General features: G+C 47.3%; 1 long non-coding RNA gene across 1 annotated transcript; it reads right to left on the bottom strand.

Moving 5' to 3' along the window:
- Positions 1 to 3,311: 3,311 nt before the first annotated feature.
- LOC147984837 (uncharacterized) lies at positions 3,312 to 5,237 on the bottom strand. Its single transcript, XR_015616259.1, has 2 exons — positions 3,790 to 5,237; positions 3,312 to 3,478 (listed from the first exon to the last, which is right to left on the bottom strand). It is a non-coding gene; the product is annotated as an uncharacterized LOC147984837 (long non-coding RNA).
- Positions 5,238 to 6,284: the final 1,047 nt, after the last annotated feature.

Here is a 6,284-nt window from a genome sequence, read left to right as displayed (position 1 = left end):
ATTACAAAAACCATTATCTACTATTCATATTGCACTTGTATCACCATCTCTTCGCCGAACTAGTGCCCTATACAATTTACCATTGTATTGGATGTGTTGGGGACACAAGAGACTCTTTGTTATTTGGTTGCAGGGTTGTTTGAGAGAGACCATCTTCATCCTATGCCTCCCACGGATTGATAAACCTTAGGTCATCCACTTGAGGGAAATTTGTTACTGTCCTACAAACCTCTGCACTTGGAGGCCCAACAACGTCTATAAGAAAAAGGTTGTGTAGTAAACATCACATTACTATCTTGTTGTTTCGCTAAAATTTTCACACTTTCATGTTGCGGAGAGTGAACAGCATCACTCTCAAAAGCTCACCACGGCTAAAGATCGAATGCACTACAAGTGTTGATGTAGTCGACTAAATTTTAAGACACACGAAACAAATTGCACTTCATAGAGAGGGGTAATGAGTTGCTACGCAAAATGGAGTGAACTATTTTTTCAATCGTCCCACAATCAAAACAAATTGCATCAGGAAAATAAGTGAACCTCCCGTGGAGATTTCTCTCTTTTCTGCACACCGACATACAATTGAGGTGTGTTCGCAAGAAAAGTGATGTTTACCGGACTGCATGTGTGCGCATCCCGCACTTCATAACCACTAAAAATGCACTGGCGCGCAACCAAAATCACACTGCAATATCGATACAATTATTTTCTTTCTCTTTTTCACAAAGTGAACCACAGAGCGATTTACAACGAACTGCACCTATATTGTAAAGAAGAATACAAACATTTTTCACTGCAAAATTATATTGGACCACTGAGGGTCAGCGGTGATGGGGCATGTGCCCTATGCACGACGAGGGGGGTATAGGGGCAAAGTTGTTGTCCTCACGGTCAATGGAAAGCACCACCTGCGCCATATTCGCCGGCGAGAAGTGAGGAAAAGGTGGAACCGGACGATGTGCAATGCACTGGAACCACACAAAACCGAACCAGACCACATTAGTGACCTGCACACGGGGCGTCAACTGCACTGCACGGCCACGCGTGTCGAACGGGTCGGCCGTCAAAAGCTTGCAGCAAGACAGATCCATGGCGATTGAGCTCCGCGAAAGCGCGAGACAAGGTGTCGCCTCGCAGGTCGGACAACTATGCGAGAGGTGGGGGCAGGAGAGGGAGCATGCGGTGTTGCCTGCACCTTCACCCGGGAGCTCGCGATGGCGCCGCCGTCGGCCTTCTCGCCGGGATTTAGGGTGCATCCAGCTCGCGGGCACAGGATCCGGCAATTTCTCGTCGGCACGCATCGGATCCGGTGGCGGTGGAAGCCGCGAGGGGAGCCGTGGTGGGCCGATCCAGCGAGGAATAAAGAACCAGGGAGGATGGTGGTCACGGGGTAGTGGCTTGGTGGGCTTCGCCGGAGGAAGGTGGTGGCGGGGCTGGGGGAAGCTGGTGGGGCGGCTGCCCGGGGGAACGAGGCGGCTCGGCAGCACGGGGTAGGCAGGTCGGCGGCGGCGCGGGGGGAAGTGGGCGGCGGGGGGTAGGCAGGTCGGTGGCGGCAGGGGGAAGGGGCGGCGCGGGGTAGGCAGGTAGGCTGGTAGCCGGCGGTGTGGGGGAAGGGACTTGCGAGGTCAGCAGGTGGGGCGACAGTGTGGGGGGAAGTGGGCGCTGGAAAGTGGAGGTCATGGGGGAGAGAGAGGATTCGGGGGGTGGGTGGGTGGGGGGGTACGAGAAGATAAGGTGAGCAGCTCGGTTGGGTCTTTTTGAGATTAGTTTGTTTCTACCGGTCAGTTGGGTACTGTTAGCAGAATAAGAAAGTGTACTGTTCTGATAACACTTCCGCGCTACATGCTCAATGCGAGGGCACTGCACTTTTAGTAGCAAATGTACTGCAATACAGAGAGTAGTGAACTTCGTGTCGGAAAAAACTGCACGCGATGTTTTTTGGTACCTTTTTTGCTCTATTTTTTTAACCTTATCAAAACATCGCGTGTAATATACCGTTGAGAAGCTATGGATTAGGCGCAACTTCGCCATGTTGAACATATTTCGAGATTCATTATAGTTTAAGAGCAGTTTCAAAAATTGTGCGGCTCGCGACAAATGGTAGCGAGCATTTTCTCGCGTTTTTTTCTAAACAGCTCATCGGAATGAAGCAAATGATACACCGTTGGAAAGATATCGTCGAGGCACATCTTTCTCATATCTATTATTTTCTCTAATTCGTTACGGTTTAAGAGCAGTTTCAAATTTACTAATTCACGGAATTGTGTTTTTCAAAAAAATTGAATTTTTCTGTACTGTTTTCGCTACAGTTTTTAACCGTTTGTCGAAATGAGGCGTGTGATACACCGTTGGAAAGCTATGGACGAGACGCAACTTTAATATATTGAAATGTTTTTTAGATTCCTTACAGTTTTAAGTTAATTTTGAAAATGGTGCTGCTGACGATGAGTGGCAGCGGTCGTTTTTCACGAAATTTCACAAACCGCTGATGGGAATAATTCAAAGTATACGTCATTGGAAAGATATCGATGAGGCGTAGTTTTTTCATGTAGAACACTCTCTCTGATTCCTTACGGTTTAGGAGTAATTTTGATTTCAACGAAATGCAGACACTGTTTTTAGCGACACCCAAATCGTCAAGGGAACTGTATGAGACAGCAGAACACACTACTTCAGACTGAAAACCACACTGCATCATACAGTCAAGTGAACTTCATAATTTCTTTTGTCAGACGTAAATTCGCAAGATGAGTTTTCGTGAGTTTTTGTTTGTATTTTTTAAATGTTTCTATGAACGATAGTGGACCGCAGAGACAAGGATAAATGAACTACAACACTATCACAAGTAAACCACATTAAAAAAATTGTTGTTTCCTTTAACACATTCCTGCACTTCAGATCAACCGCAAGTGACCCGCAACACTACCAAAAGTGAACCGCAATACTCTTTTTGTTGTTTCTCTAACATTTTCCGCACTTCACATTGGGCGCAAGTGAACAGTTTCATTCTCGAGAGTGAACAGCTGGAGAGAAACTAGTTGACTACATCTAAAAAGAAGCAAGCTTCTTTGTGTTTTTCTTTTTTCTCTTTCTACTAAGCGAACAAATTTTGTGAAAAGTGCATCAGCCTAGACTGTTTTCGTATTAAGAGAACTACATCATTCTTTTTCTTCTAGTCAAGTTGAGAGAACTGCAATATTATTTTTCTACTTTTTCTGTTTGTTTACAAACGCATCCGGACTACATGGACGAGGCTAGCTAACTTCTTTTGTCGAGTGCAGCAAAGGAGAACTCTGGAGTGAACCACCAAGTTTGTTATCGAACTTCATTTTATAAAACTTACAAAAAATAGCCCTGCAAATTTACATAAAACCCACTCAAATCGAAATGAAAAAAGAAATCAAAGGGAACTGCATTGTACACCGGTGGCGGACTGCTTTTGCCCGCACAAACAATTTTGCCCATCGACGGATATAACCTGAATTTACAATGAAAAAAGTCATATGATATAACCTGAATGCCGCACACACTTCTTGAATCTTTTGCTCATAAAATCATTTAACTAATTGTCCATGTATTCCAGTTTTAAGACAGAAACATAGTAATAGATGCAGGACTTATGCTTGCGACAATGGCCAATGGGATCTCTCAAAATTCTATGCACAAGTTCAGAGTAAGGGATAAGATGAAAATGCTCAAAATGCACTCCTCAAACACTAAATGCCTCCCCTGCTGTAAGCTGCATGCTGCCGTGTAGAGGAATTGAGGGGGAAAGGAAATATAGGGCACCTAGTCGTCGGGTGGCTGCCATGCCACCGAGCAGCAGAGAAAGCCGCCGTACACCAAGAAGCAGCATTAGACGCACGGGTGCAGAGGGAGCCATCGAGTAGCACCGAGAGACGTCGGACCGCCGAGCAATAGCGGGAGCCACTGGGGTGTCGACGCTGCCGGTCGGTGGAGCCATCGGGCAGCAGCGAAAATTGTCGGGCCTCCGAGCAGCAGCAGTAGCCCCGAGCTGCAGCGCCGCTTCATGTTCCTATCTGCATCAGTGCTTCAGTAAGAATATCACACATCGTAAATAGCCCTGCACATTACAAAATTGCTTTTGCCCACACAAACAATTTTGTGCGCCAATGGACTGCATCGACGATCGAGATGACCTGCATCGGGGAGCGACATGTACTGCATCAGTGAAGAACAACACGAGAGGAGCAGATGTGAAAGAGAGACGGGGCTATCATGCACGCCGGCGTCAGTGAGCTATCATGCACAGGGGAAAAATTCAGAATTCGTCCAAAATATCTAGTCAACCTCCATGTAAATTTGTCTAAATCAGAGCAACAATGGGGGCAGGGGGATGGTCGGATGGATTAACTCTCTCTAAAAAAGGCGACGGGCTGACCGGCCGAGCAGACTGGCACTAGCTGCGGCGGCTGGGCACGCCTGCGCGAACAGTAGCTAGCCGGGGCTGGAGGTTGCAATGTACTGCACCAATACAGAAAATGAAATGAACACAAGATTTGGAGCCTACTGACGAATCCCGACGATGCCCGCCTCACAACACAAAAGTGTACTGCACGGGGAGTCGACAATGGCCGCGTGTGCCTGCTGTGTGGACTGCTCCAACGAAGCGACAAAAGCTCCGGGAGAGGAACTCCTAGCCAACCTGCATTAGGGAGCAGTCTGGACTGCTTGTCGTCAGTGGAGAATCGCAGGAAGAGGAGCGGAGGAGAGGGGAGGAAAGGAGTTGGCCAGGGCATCCCCTCGATCGAGGCAACACAGAGTCAGGGCATCCGCCCGTCATCCACAAACCGCACGGACTCGTCGGCCGAACTGAACGAGCCGAAGTAGTGAGAGGGAAGGGAGCCTGGGCGCGTCGGATTTGGCCGAGAGGTGGAAGCAGCAGTCGTCGGGGTCGCCGTCGACGGATCCATGGCGCGTCAGCGGATCTGAGATGGGGACGGGGGAGGGAGTCGGAGGCGGAGGTCGGTCCTCGAATCCCGTCGCCTGGCAGCATGGCAGGGCAAGAACCGGTCGGATCCCGTAGGCCGGACATCGCAGGCGGCGCGGGGGGCCGTGCCGTGGAGGACGGTGTCGCGGGGCGGGGAGGCGTTGTGGCGCTGGGGCCGCCGAGGTCGGCCGTTGCTGGGGGGCGGGGGGGCGTGGCCATGGCCGGAGTTGGGCGGGGCGTGGGAGGTCGGGCGAGGAAGGTGAGGGGTGGCTTCACGGGGGCAGTAAGGAAGTGGACCGCGGGGCATGACATCTCCTTTCCTATTCCTACTCATAGGATTTGAAATACATGACATCTTATTTCCTACAAAATTCCTATTCCTACGATAATCCTATCCTATGTACCAAAAGAGGTCTAAGATTTTTGGGTGTAGAATAAGGGTATTATATATATATATATATATATATATATATATATATATATATATATATATAGTTATTCTTCACCCCCCTCTATTCGTCACCCTGGTTGTGAGGAATAGTTATTCTTCAACCCCTCTATTATACCATTAATGCACCGTAATTTTACATTCCATAAGTTTTGTCTTATTTCCGACATAAAAAGAGACCGTAATAAAATATATAATCGCCATAAAAAATATTTTATGTTATGTAAAATTAGAAACGTAAAAACATAGTCTAAAATACACATAAATTGCAATTTTTCTTGTCTTATGACCTATATTTTTTATTTTTTTATATCAAATTTTACGTAGTGAATCAATAGAAATGTTATTATTTAAATTATAAACGTAATTTAATTATGAAATGATCGTAAGATTACCTCGGATGAAGAATAACTTATTCTGCACCTTGGGTGATGAATAGTAACACTATATATATAGAGCATGGATTTGCTATCAACACTAGCTAGTGTGGTTGCTATCGGAACCGTTGATGCGCTTTGGGATTCACACTTTTGGATGGATAAGGTTCGGGTTTTATGAATTGTTGAATTTCGCCACGTCGTAAGAGGAATGCCTAGCTGAACCTTTATAGACCTATAGCCCCGGAACGGCAGCCTAGTGTCTGACTTTTCAGGCCCTGTCAGAGCAAAAGATGCAGGCGCCTTTTTGGACTGGCAGGGATCGCCAGGGAGCTACTTCGGGCAATCTTGTGTCATTGCCTGATGGGTGCTACTTTTACTAAAAGTTCAGAACTGAGTCCTGCTGGTCCGGGCATATTAATCCTGCCATTTTGGTCTCGCGAAGTCAAACGGTTTGGCACCGTTTTAATCAGTTGAGGAACTCGGTTGTCCCGCCGAAAAGGCAGGT

The sequence above is a fragment of the Triticum urartu genome, chromosome 2A, assembly GCF_056163025.1.
Source record: "Triticum urartu cultivar PI428250 chromosome 2A, HENAU_Tu73, whole genome shotgun sequence".
In the NCBI taxonomy this organism is placed as follows: Eukaryota; Viridiplantae; Streptophyta; class Magnoliopsida; order Poales; family Poaceae; genus Triticum; species Triticum urartu.
Note: the sequence above shows the minus strand (reverse complement) of the source record. Positions and strands in the feature narration are given on the sequence as shown.